We start from the raw sequence: 18,144 nt of genomic DNA on the forward strand, positions 1-18,144 counted from the left end.
CTGTATGAGCTCACGCCGTCCTCTCAACCGTCTACATTTTACAGCTGAGCAAACCGAGGCTCAAAGTGGTCGAGTGAACTGCCCGAAGTCTCACAGCTCTAAGATGTGGAGCTTAGATTCAAACCCATTCTCGGCGTGCACAGTATGCCTTCTTCCCCTGACGCCCCTAGGATTCAAGTCTGTGACCTTGTAATCTTCCACTTGAAGAGTGAGCCCACAGGCACGCTGTCAATACCACATCACGCATCAGAAACACGTGTGGACCTCCTCCACCAAGAATTATATTCTGAGCACAATGACATTATAAACAAACGCTCTGAACTACCAGCATCAAGAAAAGAAGGGAAACAAGCCACGCTTTGCTTTTCCTCTTCAGAGCAGCCAGGCTCGTCCTGCTGCTGGCAGTCGGAGGCTGGCGGGGGATCTGCGCCTGGAGAAGAGTGGTCCAGGCGTCTCTGGGGCCCTAAGAAGCCGTGAGGCCTCCGCATAGCTGCTCCCTCTTCCGGGGAAGAGATATTTTATATGCTTAACAAAATGTGCATCGATTTATTTACTTTATAAAATTTAATTTATAATATAATAGGAATCCATGTACCCAGCACTCAGATTGAACAAATGTTTATAATTATATTTTCTTCTATTCTTTATTTTAAAAAAGTAGACTCAGTTGAAATCCTTTTGTATCCTAGCTCAGTCCCTCCTCCAAAGTAACCACTGCCTTGGCCGTTGATGTATATGCTTTTCACCAAAGTTTTTTTGAATGGTTACTACATATGTATATGTCCGTAAGCATAGTGTCCACCCATAAATATGCACATCCATCATATAGTATATACCATAACCATTGTACATGGTTTGTTTTTTAAATCCATGTTTTGATTCAAATAGCAAATGCATGTAAAACAGGTTTCCCTTTCCCCTTGTTTCAGATGAGGACCCCAAGACTTGGGGATATAAAGCCAACTTTCCAGGCTCATACAGCCCGAAACCTGGCCCTGGGCGTCCAGGGAGTCACTACAGATCACGCACGGGCACATGCGCACTAGACACACACTGACCGGTAAGTCAGCCATCTAAGGCCCCCTCCGCAGAATAACCTCCTGAGTCACCTCGCAAGTTCCAGGTGCAACCCCCTTTCCGATGGGCCTCGCTACTCTCCTTCCCGAGAGAACAGTGAACAATCTCAAAGCAAATCTTGCCTCATCTCAGGACTGAGGGCTCTCAATTACATCTCTGTTCCTGCCACAGCAGAGAAGGCGGGATGGAGGGCGGTGGAGCACCCATGGCCAAGGACATGGGTGTTTTCACATGTGGGGCTCCAGTGAGTCTTGTTAACCAGATGAGACCCAGGAGGAGGATTTCGGTACCAAACACGCCTATGACCAGGGTCTATGGCTACAGGAAAGGGGGCAGTGCCCAGGAAGGGTGATGCTGGTTTTCAGCGACAGGGGTTAATTTAATAACAGTAGTAACAATAATAATAGTAATAATAACAACAACAACAATAATAAACTGCACACCAGTGCTTTACATGGAGGGTCTCTAACTCTCATACCTGTCTGGCAAGGGGGCCGTGCAATCCCTGTGCTTACTCTGCAAATGAGGAAACTGAGGCGCAGAGCAGAGTGAAACCACTATAAGCTCATGAGGCTAATGTGTAGCTGTGCTAGGATTCGAGCTGGGTCTGTCTGATTCCACGGCCCCTTCTCCATAGATCCTCCCAGTGAATACGCAATGTACAAATGGCCCAGTGCCCAGGGCTCACATCAGCTTCGGGCTTTGATGGGAAAACCCGCCTAGGCCGGGGCTCAGCAGACACAGCCAGAGCCCTTGCCCTGGGCCCCTGACCCTGACCGGTCCTACCTACCTGGTCCCTGTCCTGGGCAACACTCAGATCTCTGTCTCCAGCTGAGCCTCAATTCCATTGCCAGAATCAACTAGGAAATGTTGCTCCTTGAGTGGTTTACAAATGGCCTTGTGTGGGAAGTCAGTTTGGGAAGTGATGGAGCGTCGTGGCCATTTACTCACTGAGTCCCCACCTGCCCTCTCTTCCTTGGTCAAGTGTAAGTGCCGAAGCTGGAAGAGCAATGTTGCCAGGCCCACCTGTCCAAAGTGGTCTGCCCCAGTGGTACCCTCCTTCCCTCCAGCTTGGCCTAAAAGTTCCTCATTGGATAAGATGACAAAGACAGTACCAATCCCAGCTGCCCCTACTCAAACGGCCAACTATAACTCAGAGTAGGTGACCCATCAATGACCTTGACCCATCCCAACACTGGGATTGATTTCTCCCCATCACCTGAGATGTGGGATGTTCAGCATGGCCTGGTCTCTTCCACAGACAAGAACCTCACTATTCCCAAGCAGCCCCATGAGTTACTGGGATGTTTTAATTATTACAAAATTAATCTTCATATTGGAACCAAAATTTCTCTTCCTGCAATTTCTACCCATTGGACCTAATTCTCTTTCCATGAAGGCAATCTATGAGGAATGTGCTGTCGATGCCTTTAAAGCTAACGAGCTATGTGTTTGCGTTGATGCAGTGCAAGGTCAGTAGGTTTTGTGCAGCTACTGTGCTAAATATCCTGCATGTTATATCTCATTTAATTCTCACAACAACCCTATGGAGTTTGCAATTCCTGTTTTACAAACCAGAAAACTCAAGAAGTTGAAGAAAGTTGACCAAAATCACACAGTGAGTGAATAGTAGAATTTAGACTTGGGGCGGGGGGGCTGATAAGTATCCAGAAAAATGTCATTTCTAGACATTTCTGGAGTCATGTGGTCAGCTTGGGGTACATGTTTAAGGGAGACATTGATGCACAGGAAATTGAGGAGCCCCAGAGATTGTTTAAATGATCTGAGACTATTTATCTGAAAAGAAATTCATCAGAGAACATACAATTGGCATTTTCAAGGGCAGAAAGCTCCTGTGCTTAGAAGCAGGTTGGAACCACAGGACGTTTACCAGTCATTTGTAGTTACCGTATTTTTCAGAGTATAGGATTTACTAGTCATTTGTAGTTACCGTATTTTTCAGAGTATAGGACACTCTCACCCCACCACCCCCACATTTGGGAGGAATAATGATTGTTAATGCTGCTGTTGAGTTCTGTTTACATTCCATTGGTGAAATATTATGTTATTTATGTTATTAAATATTTTATCACATTTTTTGCTTCAAAAATTTTCCCCTATTTTCCTCCTCTAAAACCTAACCATCTGCTATCGCCACCTATTGATGGGAGGTGAATTTGAAGTGCTGATATCAGCTGCTCATACACAGCCTGTTGTGCTCCCAAACCTTTTTCAGACTTTTTATTATGCTTGTTTATGGTCAATCAAAGCAGCTACCCAACTGCTCCACCCAGTGGAAGTTTGAGTTTAACCTTTAGTGCATAGAAGTGCTTTTAACCTGACAGTTGTCACACGTAAGAGGTAGCAGATTACCCTCATGGAAAGAGAATTAGGATCAGAGGGCGAAAATCACAGGAAGCAAAGTGTTGGTTCCAATACAGTTTGTTTTCTAAACTGCAAAATGCTATGGGAATAAAAGGCAATAGCAGCCGCATTTTGAATGGTGACAATATTATGAGCTGCTGCCCAGTAGCTAGGACTCCATTATCTTGTGTGCAAATGTCTTTTTGAACTTCAGTGCAGGACTTTGCATTGATTCCTGTTAGCCTTGACTTTGTTGATCTGGGGCCTCAGGAGAGAAACTCAAGCTCCATGAATATGGTGTTCTAAGGAGGGAACTGAGGAGGGATTCGCCAGAACTTCCCGAGGGTTTGATTTTCTTCTCCGTCTCCACTGAGGGCAGAGACAGAGGAAACAGTGAAACTTCTCCCAGGAAGGTAAAAATTCCAATGCAACTGGTAGAGCGTGGGGGCCGCTGGGTGAGCAGGGGAAGAACAAGTCACAGATTCTTGGGGTGAGAATCAGGAGACCAGGGTTGCCTTTCCCACTCATTTTGCATGTGACTTTGGGAAGTTCTCTCCCCTCTCTACACCTGGGTTTTCCCTTCTGTAAAATGGTCCCATTTGAAGATGATCTCTACGGGCTTTTCAATCTGTGCTTCTACTGCACGCAACAGGCATTCATAGCTTAACTTAAGAACCAGTGTCTTCCAAAAGTTCATCTTTCTTTGCAGATACCAACTACTCAGGGTGTTAGGAGAGGGAAGTTAGCATGCATGATTCATTCTGGAAGGCCCCTGAGACTGGAACAGACTGAGGAGAACCCCACACAGGGGCTTGGTGTGGCAGCAGCAGTGCAGGGGGGCAAACCTCCAAACACTGTCAGGTACGTGGTAACCCAAGTCCGCCTGCATCCTGGATGGCCACCTCCCCCACTCTCCCCTTTCCATTCCCATTGGGTTCCACATCATCTCCCCACTCCATCTGCCGTGCCTGTGCATGGCCCTCTCCACTGTATGTCACGGCTCCCAAAGGTGGGATCTAAATTGGCTTAATGCTCCCCTGAACTTGGGGCCATTCACAACCACATAGCGAATACATGTTCCTTATGGTTGGTTCCCAGGGATTAAGAAGCACATTTCTGATTTCAGTTATCGCTTCACTCTTTTATCCTCCCATTCACTCACGCATCCATCCATTCTGCACAATTTACCTCCCGCCTGTTCTGTCCATTCACCCCGTCGCTCATTCAACCAGTGCCTACCACGTACATAGCACCGAGAAGATTGACAGGAGGGCCGTGAGGATCACGTTCCTAGGGCTCAGACAAAGAGGATGAGAAGTGGAATTATTTCCTTCAAGAATCTTTCCTTCGATCAACAGCTATTGGGGATCATCCCTCTGATGTCTAGCCCAGCACTGATCGGAGAGATGTCTGATCAATATCACATTGAAGTCCTATGGAAAAAGCAGTGGCCTGCGGAGCTGGGTATCTGGGTTCTAGACCCACCACACCTAGGAAGTCTTCTTTATCCACTTTGTGAAATTCTAGCTTCAACATCCTTTGTTTCTGATTTTTGTGGCCCACATTGTAACAAAAGTTGTCCTGAGGAGCTTCTAAGCCAAGATGTACACATCTAAGTCCCACATACTAAGATCTATAAACAGAAATCCCAGATGGGTGCACTCTCCCTCCCAGGAGCACTGCAGCCCCTTCCCTCCCCCCTTCTTCCCTCACAGGTGTGCATCTCCTAAACTCCAAGGGACCCCACGAGATTTGTGACCAGGGGAGCAGTGGGCAGTGGCAGCTCATTCCCGACTAACCCCCTCCTGGCCCTGTCTGCAAGACCCCCTTTTCTCAGACTTTTCAGTGAGCCACGGCAGCCCCGCCTGGGCTTGTCTCCATCCAGTGACATTTCTAGAGAACAAAAGCAGCCCCTCGAGGTTATCTCCTGACGCCTCATCTATCCTAAGGCCTTGTTGCACAATCCAGAGCTTGAACATCCGAACGTCAGAAAACAGAATCCTTGATCAAAGTGGTCACAAGGCAGATTTTTGCCAAATGCCAAAGGGTGATGACAAAACAATTCCAGGAGGATGACACCTGTGGACATAATGGTCGAATCTGACTAAGAGCTGGAACAGGACCTGTGGCTTCCACTGGCCCCTTTGTCTTTGGGCACAAGCCAACGGCCCAGCTCCCAAAGGTCCTCAATCAATCCAGGTGTCCCATGTCCCCAAGGAGAAAACAAGATACAAGCTTAAAGAATGTATGCCCCAAGTGAATATGTCAGGAGAAAATAATTCCACCCTGACGGTCTAGTGAGGAAGGGAAGGGAGCTAACATTTAAGGAGGCACTGACGAAGTGGTAGGCGCTACGCACCCACACTTTCTCGTGTAATCAGTGCAACAAAGGCAGGTCTTTTTATCTCCACTTTGTTGATGGGTTGAGTGACTTGCTCAGTCTTACAGTAAGCAAATAGAGGGCTACGTCCCAAGCTCAGATCTTCAACCTCCACATTCTCCATAGCTGCCAGCCTTCCAGGAGGTAAACAGTATTCTTGGGACCCTCTGAGGGTCAGCCGCCCTGCTGGGCCAGGACTCTGCTCACTATTCTTTCCCTGTTTAATATTGGAGCCCAAGGGTTCCACAGACTTTGAGATGGCGGGTTCCTCATGCACGGCACCACTGACTCTGGTTTGGGTCTCGACCTGTGTGTGGCAGGACGTTTAGCAGCATCCCTGGCCTCTGCCCACTGGAGGCCAGCAGCCCCCGCCACCACTTGTGACAAAAGTGTTTCCAGACGTTTCCCAGTGTCTTCTGGGAGGCAAATCACCTCTGGTTAAGAGCTACTGGAGTACAGCTCCAGGCCTGTCTCGTGACTGTTTCCTATCCTTTCTACCCAAGAAAGTCTCGACAAGAAGGGCAACGTCCGGGCTGCATTTACGTCTGTGGATAGACAACCAGTAATGACCATGGTGATGATGACAACCACAAACACAACAGCTACCATTTACCAAGTGCTTACTCCGTACAGTTACCATGCTAGGTTTTTTGTATGTATTTTCACACATATATTATCTCTATTTTCCAGATGAAGGAACTGAGGCTCAGAGAGGTTAGGTAGCTCACCCAAAGTTTCAGTGCTAATGTATAGCAGAGCTAGGAGGCATCATTCCTCCCTTGGGGGGGCCATCAATCAGCCTAATATATAGCAGTTAGACTATTTGTCTGACCCCGGGGTTAGTCTTCTCAATCCACTCTTGTCTCTGGGGCTCTGCCTGAACAGACACAGCCCATAGGCCAGTAGCGGTGCATGCACTGAGGTGGATCAGACGAACCCAGGGAGTGGCAGGCACCAGCACACAGCAGGAGGGAGGGTGTGACAGGGAGCAGAGAAAGAGTCTTGGAGACACTGGGTCAGCTGGAGCAGGGCTGTGGGAAGTGGGCGCAAGAGTCAAGTGGACAGGCCCGAGTCCCTCCCTGCCAAGCAAGCCCCAGCCCCTGCTGTAATTGTGGGGAACTGTAAGTCACCTCACACTTCTTTTGCCATGGTTTTTGTAAACGCTGACTCTGGCCAGTACATAGCTTGCTGATAAACAGCATGTTGGTATAAGAATCCTAGGAATTAACTTCGTAAGGTACAGACTCTGACCTTTAGGCATCCCTGTTCTAGGAGATTTGATGACCTTTAACCATGGACCGGGATGACGCACACGGACCATCACTTGCCTTATCGGAATGGACTGTGCTTGTCTGCACGTAGAGAGCTTTACAAGCCCATTCCTTGATCTCTTTGTTCTGCCCACCCTCTCCTTTCCTAGAAAAACCTCAGCCTGTACTGAGATGTTGAGATGGGCATTGAGACAAGAGTCCCCCATCTTCCCGGTGGCCGGCACCTGAATAACCCCTGTACATTAGCATCCATCTTCTCAATATTGGCTTCTGAAGTGGCACGCAGCCGGACCCACGTTCGGTTATCCTGCCTCCGACCTAACTTCAAATACATCCGTAGTTGACTCTGTCCTGAAGGACCACCCCACCCCAGCCCCTGCCAGCCAGGATTCTGTCCCATCTGTGGGATTTATTTGCCCAGTTAACTGGTAACCATTCTCACTTTTTCCTTTGCAAATCTCCTTGCTGCCAATGTAACCTAACTTACATATATATACTCACACACCCAGGCTTACAGTAACCTAGCACAGATTAGCTTTTATTTACAATTCATAACTTTGCTTAGATTAACCTGTAAACCCACTTAGATCAGCCCAGATGTTATTCGTGGAATCATTTAATGTAATTTGCTAAGAGTTTAACAGAAAGGCTGATACTTAATGAGTTAAACTTTCTTTCATACCTATGCCATCCCTGACATTGACAATTGCTGGAACTGTTCTATTTTGGGGGTTTGGTTTTTGGGGTTTTTTATCCCCCAGGGATAAGCCCAGGATGCTTTGCAGGACCAGGGGGCCGATCTGGCTCAACCACCTGAGACTGGCGAAGGTGGCTTGGAGGACTGTCTACCACCTTCTTCATGAACTACTCTCACTACACCTCACTGTAATACTAAAGCCTCCTCTCAGGGGCGGAGACTTTCCAATGTTTTTGAACATGTGAAGTACATACAGACATGTTTCTGACTGCTCATTGGAAGTAGTGTCCCTACCTGTATAAGTGATGATGAAGCTCACCTTGATGTTGCTGCAAGATTTCCTGAATGACGATGAATCTGATCCTTTGTTTGGGGACAGTAGCTTTGGGAAGTGACCCTCCCCCCCCACGTGTCCTTGCCTGCCAGCTCTCAATAATGTATGTTCCTTCTCATAAAATCTTCTCAGAGTTGTCCTTTGGCTAGCAACTACTGAGTCATTGGACCTGGTTTCATCCAGTAACACCAGATGAAAACATCTGGTAAGGGCTTAGAAAGTCTTTACTCTGGTAAGTCCCCTTCCTGCCCCCTTCTAGTATACAAGGATGCCGTTCAGCTGTGTGGCCCCTCCATGAGCCTATTAGTCCTTTACAGAATAGAGAGACCACACTGCATGGGTTGGCCAGGTTTGCCCCTCCCCAGGGAGCCACGGCCTTTGACCTCCTCCTGCAGCCCTCTGGCTCCAGAGTGGCTTCGGGATGGTTCTCCTGGCTCATAGGAAAAGGACAGGTAAAAAGGATAAATTCAGTTTTACCTCATTCTGGGAGAAGTAAAGTTTAGGATCTGTCTTTTTTTAAAAAAAAATACAGGAGGGATGTATGGTTAAACACAGCAGGTGGCACACAGGTATCCCCTCTGCTTCCTCCTGAAACCCCTCACAAATGACAGTAAAGGAATCATGGTGTGTAAACCCACAAGGCCAAAGCAAAGGACAGAAGACAACCACGTTGGAAAGAGTCCGGTCCAGTTTTAAAAGCTGGAGGAACTGATGGCCGAGCGTGACTCCGCAGCCTGGAAACGGCCAAGGCCCAAACCTGCCGACTGGGGAGATTAATAAAGTTGATTGCACTGACGAAACCCCAGAAAGACTCATGAGCAGTGGCAGCAGATGCCACTGAGGTCAGGGTCCCAGGTGGGGCTGAAAAAAGAAATCTGCAGCTCAGTGCCCTCATACGGGCCTCCTCCGCCCCTCGGAAAACGGTAAGTTCACCCTCTGCACTGAGTGAATCAAGAGGTAGACCCACACGGCCAAAGACAGGTGGCCATTTACATTTAAAGAAAAATTAATCAAAGTTAAATAAAATTAAAGGCTCAGTGTCCCAGTCAAGCTAGCCGCATTTTCAAGTGCTAACGGTTACCGTGCCTGTGGCCTTCCACATTGGTCGGCACAGGTCTAGACTGCACCCACCAATGCATACAGTTCCACTGGACAGCGCTGCTCTAGACCCTGGCCGTCGGGAAGTGCAGTCCGGGGATCAGCTGCAACTCTGAGGACCTTATCAGGAATTCGGAATCTGGGCTCCATGCAGACCTGCTGGATAAGAACCTGCCTTTTGTCAAGATCCCCAGGTGGTGGTTAATCTGTAGCTGAAAATGAGGTCAAAGGAAAGTCTGAAAATCCTGCATTGTGGGGCTTCCCATCCTCTTAACCCCCTGGGCTGCCAGGGCGCCAACTGCCAAGCAGCAGCCTAGAAATGAGGCTCTGGGGAGGCTGACCAACCAAAGGCAACAGACCTATGGATACTGATTGACGTTAGAGGGTTCTCCAATGAAATGACCAGGTTCCTGCCAATCAGCCAATAGGAGGTTGGCTGATTGGCAACCCCCAGAGCTTCCCATGAGCTTTTTTTTTTTTTTTTTTTGCAAAAAGATTTTTAGGGTCAACAGGTCTTTGGGAATAAAAGCCTCAAACATGATAAAGAGAGAGCAAACAAAACAAATGAATAGACAGGGTCCTTTAAGGCAAACAGACACTATAAAGAACAGAAGAAAACTTCAACATCCTCAGGTAGATAGGATAATACATGCATAAAACAACAACAGGAAGCTCTAAGAAAAGAGCATTCTGAGAACAAGAAAGGGTTCTATGAAATTAGATACGGACAAAAGAAATCACAAGAAATTCAAAGGAAATGTTGGAATACGGCTGAGAAAATGTCTCATAAAGTAGAACAAAAAAGATTTTAAAAAAGAGAGAGAGAGAGAGACAGTGGGTAAAAACAGATTACTCTGGGAGGTCCAACATCCTAATAAGAATTCTGAAAGTGTAAGCAGAAAAAATCAAGGGGAGGAAATTATGAAGCAAAAAAATAATACCTGAAAATTTCCCAGAAATGAAGGCTATGAATTTTCAGAATAAGAGGTCTCTCTGAGTCCCCAGAACAATGAATAAAAAGACCCACAATAGGGCCCATTATCACGACTTTTCAGAGCACAGGACATAAAGCGAATACTCCAAACACGCCCATAGAATTTCTTTTTAAGGTTAGACACAAAGGACCGACAATCAGATGAAATCAGAATGGCACTGCATTTGACAGCAGCAGCACTAGAAGCTCTGAGAAAACCCTCCAAAATTCCAAGGGAAAAGAATTTCCAGCCTAGACATGCACCATAAGCCAAGCCAAATACTGAGTGAAAGAGCATAACAACGATATTTTGGGGCATGCAAGGATTTTTTAAAAATCCGCTCCACCCCTTTCCATGCACCTTTGCCCAGGAAGCTCCTAGAGCAGGGATTTTCAACTGGTGCACCGCGGCACACCCGTGGGGGAAAGAATTTTTAAGGAGCTGGAAGCAAGGCGGAGGGGTCACCTCCCTGATTCCTGCTCCCCCGCCCCTGCCCCCATGACTCAGCACCAAGGTGAGATGCGGGTGTTGGCAGTGAGGCCCCAGAAGGGGACTGGGCAGGAGCCAAAGGAACAGGGACGTGACCAGGACCACGAAGGGGAGAGCGGGCCCCTGCAAGGTGGTGGGGGTGGGGACACCAGAGAGCGGTCAGCCGCTGCAGGTGTTCCCAAAGGACACGCCTGCCTGCCTGCCTGCCTACCTGGGGAGTTACGTCCCCACCGTGTTTGAGAACTACACCGCAAGGTCAGAGATGGACAAGCAAGCGCTGCATAGAGCTCAACATGAAGGACTCTTCAGGTCCCTCCTACTGGGATAACACCCGGCCCCTGGCCTGCACCGATTCAGCCACTGTGCTCACCTGCTTCAACATTAGCTGACCAGAAACACTGGGCAGCACTCTCAAGAAGTGGCCAGGGGAGACCCAGGAGTCTTGCCCCAATACCAAGGCTGTGCTGGTTGTCTGTGAACTGGACATGCAGATGCCCTGGCCGCACTGAGGGAGCTGTCCAAGCAGCAGGATACTCCCGTTACACGGGAGCGGGGCACGGTGCTGGCCAAGCAGGTGGGGCTGAGTCCTGCTCGGGGAGCTCCTCTGGGCAAAGCCTCAGGGTTGTTTTCCACGTGGCCATAGGCAGCTGGGTACTTACGGGTACTCACACCTAGGGCTGCAACGATCCTCTCGCTCCCCCCAAGCAGGATGGCCAAGTTAGGCAAAGGAGTGGGGAGCGGAGCGGGAAGGAGGGCGAGATACACAAGGATCCAGCCAAGAGTTGCAACCTCATGTGAGGAGCCGGGAAGGGGCAGAGTGTCAGGAGGGGTGATGAAGGGCACAATTGTTCCCCTGCCTGCACCCTGGCTTCCTGATGTCTTGACTCTGGCTGGGACTTCAGGACAGGCTGAGTGACCAGTTCTCCTACACAAGGGACCCAGAAGGAGAAGGGTACCATCATCCCTCATCTTCAGTCCCCTCCTCTCCACAGGAAGTTGAGGGAGCAAGCCGGGCAGGCATCTGGGCCAGGAACTAGGATGGCTAGTGGGAGCTGGGGAAGCTGGCATCCGGCAGTGACCTTGGCTGAGTCTCAGCATATGATGGGTGACTTCCCTCCCTAGCCCCAGTCCCCACACCCTGGTCCTGGCTTCCTTCCCCAAGGAAAGTGTCCATCCAGTGACCCACCCCTTTCTTCTCTTCTCGCTTCTGCAGCTGCTCTCACTCACCCTGACGCCCCAGAAACTCGCACTGGATGGCACAGCAAGTTGAGAAGCCCCTCCCCCATGTATCCTCCTGTCTTGCCTCCTCTCTCCGCCCACCATAGTCCCTAAATAAAGTCCGTGTTCGCAGGGGAAAAAAGTTTAAAACATGCATGTCCTAACTATTTAGTCGGCACACTGACCTCTTTTCCCACAGAGGGTCAGATAGACAAACAACAACAGCCAACACAACAATAGCCACCTGGTATGAATGAATGAATCAAAACTATACCTATTTTTTGGTCAGATCGGCAAAAATAAAAAATATTTTTTGGTGTGCAGCAGAATTTTAGTGTTTAGCTTATGCGCACCACGAGATGGAGAAGGTTGAAAATGGCTGCCCTGGAGTACGGGCCCCGCCAAAGTGGAGAAGCAAACCAAGCAAGAGAATGGAGCGGGATCCAGGAATGAGGGGGTGCCCAGGGCCCTCGCCCGGCAGCAACCTGGGGGAGACCAAGCTTACTGGGGGGAGAAGGTAGATGCAGGGGGATTCCACCAGCAGAGAAAAAAAGAAACTGGTAGATTTTCTCATGTTTCATCCAGACTGAAAGATCTAGGTTTCTGTTGGAGCGCTTGGGGGACTAATTTATGATAAAAAAACAACAACAAAAAAAACCTAAGCTCTTCCAAAGGGCATAAGGAACCAACTCCATCCCCCACAATTCCTTTCTCACCACTCCTGACACCCTCTGGGGTGGCCCGAGGAGGCACCCCCTTGTGATCACAGGACTCTGCAGAACCCTGTCTGAAAGCTACTAAGCTCAATCTCCTTACAAATGGGGAAACTGAGGCCCAGCCAGGCCCCCCCCCCCCCCCCCCCGCCAGGGACACACAGAGAGAAGTGGTTTCATTTGGTGAGTTTTGGAGAACTCCTTTCTGATTCTTTATTCAAGACAAGATCAGTAACAACAGCAAGCACCAAAACCAAACCTGAGGGAAGCCAGGCTGGTGAGAGAGACCCCAGCTGGCCCTGTGTGACCTGGCGTAGCTTTGCCTTAGCTTTTCCAGTCACCCTGCCGATGAAGCTGCACTAAATGTCTAAAAAGCACAGACTTGGTTACTTCTAATTTCCTGTGTTACATCTAATGACCACCTTTTAAAGCAAGATCACATAACTGTGATTGAGTTTTACACACCATGAATGAGTCAACTGTAAACTTCTGGGGAAAACATTGGGGTGGGAAGGCGGGGTGAAAAAGACATCACCGGGTGCCAACAACCTCCTTGGAACCAAGTGCCTGGCCCCCCATGCCCTTTGGTAGATCCTTGTTATTATCGGTAAGAACCAAGGCCAGTGCCCTCTTACAAATGCCAACAATCTGACTTTCTTCCTAACGCTGACCTTCCAGTGGTCTCGCTTTCGATTCTTTGACTCTGTCCGCGTTTCTCAAGGGCTTGGCTAATAACAAAGTGTTTGTAATTAGTAAGTAAAGGATGTAAACTCTTTGGAGTGTCCGCACCTGAATATGAAATTCTAACAAACTTACTACTCTCTGATCTTAACATGTGACATTCTCTCTTTGAATCTTAATGCCCTGGTCTATGAAGCTCATCTCCTTCCCTGTTTAACAGGGTCACCACCAAAACCCCAACAGAGAGGCCTGACCTAGGAGGCAAAAACCTGGGCTGGAAGCTGGGAGTCCTGGGTTTGAGTCTTACCTCTGCTACTTGCTGTGTGACCTTGGGCAAGTCACTTCTTCTATCTGGACTTGAGGTTGCTCTCCTGCAAAACGCACGGCTGGGGCCCAGTGATCTCCCTCTCAGGCTCCTTCCATCTCGTGACTCTCCCAGACTCCCGGTTTCGTTCAGGACGTGGCCCCTCGGCCTCCCCAAGGCCTGCCTGCCTCCCACACCCTCCATTCCAGAAGGAACACCCTTCCCCTTTCCTGCCCAAGCTGGGGCCTGGCAGGCACTGGGCTGCAGAGAGGACAGGAGGTGGGGAAACTATCCCAGCAGTTCAAGCCTCCGCGGTGAGGGCTGGCTGGTGGCCAGTCACAACAGGCCCCGAGATACAGAGGGGCATTTGTCTGGGGGACCCAAGGTTTCATTTCAACCTTCACTCTTGCTTTGGCCCACAGCCGCTCTTTTCTCCCCTCCCTCTTGGGCGGCAGTACCAGCACCGGCTTTGTTTTGGAGCGGGGTGCAGATGTTTCAGACCAGAGCAGACAAAAGGGGTAGGGTGGCAGTGGTGAGGGTGGCCACAGTGAGGGCGGAGGCCGGAGACGGCGGGGGGCGGGGGGCGGGCAGGAAAGGCTGTGGACAGAGCAGTGGGGCAGCAGAGAAGCCCCAGGAGGAAGGGGCTAGTTCCCCAACTCCTTCGCCGATTAGCCAAGCGCCTGCGAGCTGGGTACTTCCTTCTTTTCTCCAGGCCTCAGTTTCCTTGGCTTTAAAATGGGAGGGACTGCCCCCCCCCCAATGCTGTGAGGACTAAAATCAAATGTTGAACATACAAATAGTGTGGCGTAGTGAAGAAAAGGGTTTGGAGTCACGTGAAACCAAGTTCAAGTCCTGCCACCTCTAAACTCACTGTCGTGGGCAACTTATGTACCCTCCATGAGCCTCATTTCCCTCGAGAAGAAAAAGGCGTATGTTCACCTGGATGAGGACATAAGGACCAAATAAGGACTGACAGACAGCCCCTCGCCCAGTAAATACGTTTGCACAAATGAAGAGCTGGTCAGGGCCACATCAGGGTGGACTTTGCGGGCCCTTCCCACCGTATTACATTTTCATAGACTCTAAACGTTTTATTTTTTCTGATGGGAGAAAAATATTGAAACACTTCCTCCCACCCTAAAAGTTGTTCGTTCCCCCTGCCTTGATTTTAAGAGATATTAAAACATTTGGTGGGGGCTCAAGTCTACCTCCAACATGAACTTAGGATGGTCAAAAAGTCCCGGTAAGTTTTAGTCCTGTGGCCGCCTCCAGTCGCACCCCTGTTTGAGCTGAGCCCTGGCGGTCCCTCCCATCCTGGCCACAGGGCCTTTGCCTGTGCCAGAGCGCTCATTCCTCACCTGCAGACACTTAATGATGCTTTAACCCAAGTGTTCCTTGTACTGTCCATGCCGAGCACTCTGACAGTGCCCCTCTCTCACCACTAGTTGGACGTAGCATCTTCTCTTTGACCAGTGGCTGCGTCCCACCCCAGACTCCCAGCCCCGAGACTGCGGGGGCTGTGCCAATTTGTATTCACCTTTTGAACCCCTAGTGCCTCGAACACGGCTGGGCACGCTGTCAGTCCGAGCACGTGGTTGCTGGGTGAAGTGACGACTGACTGACTGAATGAGCGGCGCTTGTTCAGTGAATGCTGGCGACCTGCAGCCCCATCAACAGTCAAGCGCAGATCATCTGGCCTGTGCCTTCCCACTGCACGCGGCTGCGCCGTGATGAAGATGTGCCACTGAGACACGAGACAGGCCACGAGGGCCACGGAGCTCGGAGAGGGACAGGCTGCTGGGCAGGGGACCGGGGAAGAGGGCAGGCTGCCTTGAGTGGCACCTGTGGTCACTAAACTCTCAGGCTACAGGGTCAGAGAGACCTGGTCTGGATCCCAATAATCCATTAATAGGTCATATTTACTTGGTTCTACATACCAAGCCCTCTGCTAAGTACTTTCTGTTTCTTGATTGTCTTATCTACCCTAAAAAGTTTACTACAGTTTAAAATATTTACACGAGGAAACCGAGGCCCAGCCCAGAGAGGTTAAGTAATTTGTCCAAGGTCACTGAACTGGGGCGTGAACCCAGGGAATCGGACTTAATGTGTAGTGTCTGCTCTGTATACGGAGGGCATGGCAATAAGAATACACATTTAATAAGCGCTATGTGCCAAGCACATTTCTAAACACTTTACAGAAATGTTTTATTGGTATAGTTTCTACTTCATTTTTTTCATAAGTTATATTATTCCACAACAACCCTATGAGGAGGGTATCACTATCTCCATGTTACAGGTGAAGAAACTGAGGTTCAGAGAGGCTAAGTAAGTCACCTGAGGTAACACAGCCAGCAAAAGTGGTAGAACTGGGGGGAACCCAGGCAGAACGCCCCAGAGTTCATGCTTTTTAAAAAATATATTGTTTACCCATTCTTTTTTAAAAACTGATTTGAGAGAAAGAGAGAAACATTGATTTGTTGCCCCCTGATTTGTGCGCCCACCGGTTGGTTCTTGATCGAGGACCAAACCTGCTATGCTGGCAAATCGGGACTACGCTCCAACCCACTGAGCCGCCTGGCCAGGGGCTCAGAGGTTGTGCTTTTAACCACTCCACTTCACAGCTTCTGCTCAATGAATGAGCATTTTTATTGATATGCTACCGGGATCTTGTAAGGGGAAAAAGGGAGCAGCAATGTTCTAGCCGGAAGGAGCAGTGGGAGCGAAGACGGGGTCAGGAGGTGGGGATGAGCGCGGTCAGGAAGGGGAGTGTGAGATTGGGTGGGGGGATGGGACCGGGAAGGGCGATGGAGGTTTGATTTCAGGGATGTGTGGGACTAACTGGGAACTTCCGCCATGGGGAGAAGCTGGCGTGCCTTGCTCTTTCAAGAATCAGTATGTTATGAATTCTTCATGAGATGCTTGAAAACTCAAGAGTGTCAGAGCCAGACTGACCTGGCTCTGCTGGGTGCCCTTTGGAAAGTTACTTAACCTCTCTGGGCCTCCATTCCTTTCCTGTATGATAAAGGTGAAAAAGAAAAGGGTGGGGGGACCTCCTCTATTGAATCGGTATTTAGGTAAAAGGAGATAATGATTATAAAGCCCCTGGCTGAATGTTTGGCACAAAACAGCCCTTTAATAGATTTCATTTAGCTCCCCTCCCCACCTCTAGGAAGATCGCCCCAGACCCCCAACCTTAGCAGAATTAAGGCTAAAATTGGTGACTGATCTAGAGCCCCTGACGTTCCTGGAGACCCCTGGTCAACGGGTGAGGGAGGAAGGAGAGGAAAATGTCAGCCCTTCCAGTTTCAAGATGTGTTCAAGACAGAAAAAAGAATACTTAGAATCTCTTTCCTTCTCCTTCCTGCTGTGTCAACCCGGGGTTATGTAACTGAACTTCTCTGTGAGGTAACCCTTGGGGGCCTCCAGGCGGCAGGGCTGGCAGTGACATAAATAAATATTTCTGTGCTCTCTGCCCAGGTTCTGAGCAAACATCGCAGCCTGAAAGGGAGGCCGTGACAGGGAGGAAGCTGGGAGGGGAGTGAGCACTGGCGGGGAGTGAGGAGACCCGTGTTCCCGACCCAGCCCTGCCTTGAGGGACGTGGACAGCAGGTGACATGCTTTCACGGTAGAGAGACCTGGGAGGAGAGATTCCAGTGTGGGCTGGGAGTCGTAGAACCCTTGGCCCGTTCTGTTTGCAGAGAGAATAAAGTTCGCTCCCCACCTTGGCCCGGCATTCAAAGCCCTTCACGCCTCTCTCCCATTCCATCTTGGCAGCTCCACAAGCGACACCTTGGCTCTTTGGAACTACAGAGTCCCCCTGACAGTGTTGTCCTCGCTCCTGAAATGTCCCTTCCCTGTGCACTGGTGGTGACAGGGGAAACACAGGTATGGGTTTCGAGTTAGACCTCGCTTTGAGTTAAGGTTTAGTTAAGTCACCTTGGGCTCGTGCCTTAACCCCTCGGAGCCCATTTCCTCATCTGTAAACTGGGCTTTGTGATTCTCGTCTTGTTCCTTGTTGCACAATCAAATGAGATAATAGTGGTTAGTAATAAGTGCCCACCACTTCGCCTTACTGCGTGGACCAGGCGCGTGTAAGGTTTGTGCACAGAAGGTACTTGGCAAGGCACTAAAAATGCTCGTTCCCCTTTCCGCCAAGACCGGCCCAACGCCTCCCTACCGATCTCAGGTAGGTCAGTCTGTTCTGAGAATCTTCACAGCGTCCCACAGGCACCTCGGAGACAGCGCTGAGCCCATGGAAGAGCTGGTTAGCAGATAGGTCTCTCTTCTGTTCTAGCAGCTCTCTGCCTCAGTCATGGCCACGTTGGCACACTCGGCACGGGCGCTTGAGTGAATGAATGAATGAATGAATGCACACAGATAGGCGGCATGAAAGGGATGTACTTGAGTAAATGCTCAAGGGCGGCCTGGAGCTTAACTTTCGGGGCTCTGGCTCCCCTCACTCAGCTTCCCCCTGAAACTCCAGGGGGAAAGTCACACCCTCCCTTGGGCTTTTATATTACTTGGATTTGGGCCATAATTATTTT

The 18,144-nt window shown here is 49.5% G+C and overlaps 1 protein-coding gene across 2 annotated transcripts in view; it reads right to left on the reverse strand.

Annotated features, from left to right (window-relative positions):
* NCMAP (non-compact myelin associated protein) overlaps positions 1 to 18,144 on the reverse strand; it is a 35,776-nt gene that overhangs the window by 10,570 nt on the left and 7,062 nt on the right. Inside the window, exon 1 of one of the 2 annotated variants that reach the window (XM_037135963.2) lies at positions 13,604 to 13,757. The exons of the other annotated variant lie outside the window; for it this stretch is intronic. The gene's annotated coding sequence lies outside the window, so the exon portion shown is untranslated. Of the gene's footprint in view, positions 1 to 13,603; positions 13,758 to 18,144 lie in introns of those variants that run through there. 2 annotated transcript variants of the gene reach the window in all.

Source organism: Artibeus jamaicensis, unplaced genomic scaffold (genome assembly GCF_021234435.1).
Source record: "Artibeus jamaicensis isolate MK-2021 breed Jamaican fruit bat unplaced genomic scaffold, CSHL_Jam_final scaffold_847, whole genome shotgun sequence".
Taxonomy (NCBI): domain Eukaryota; kingdom Metazoa; phylum Chordata; class Mammalia; order Chiroptera; family Phyllostomidae; genus Artibeus; species Artibeus jamaicensis.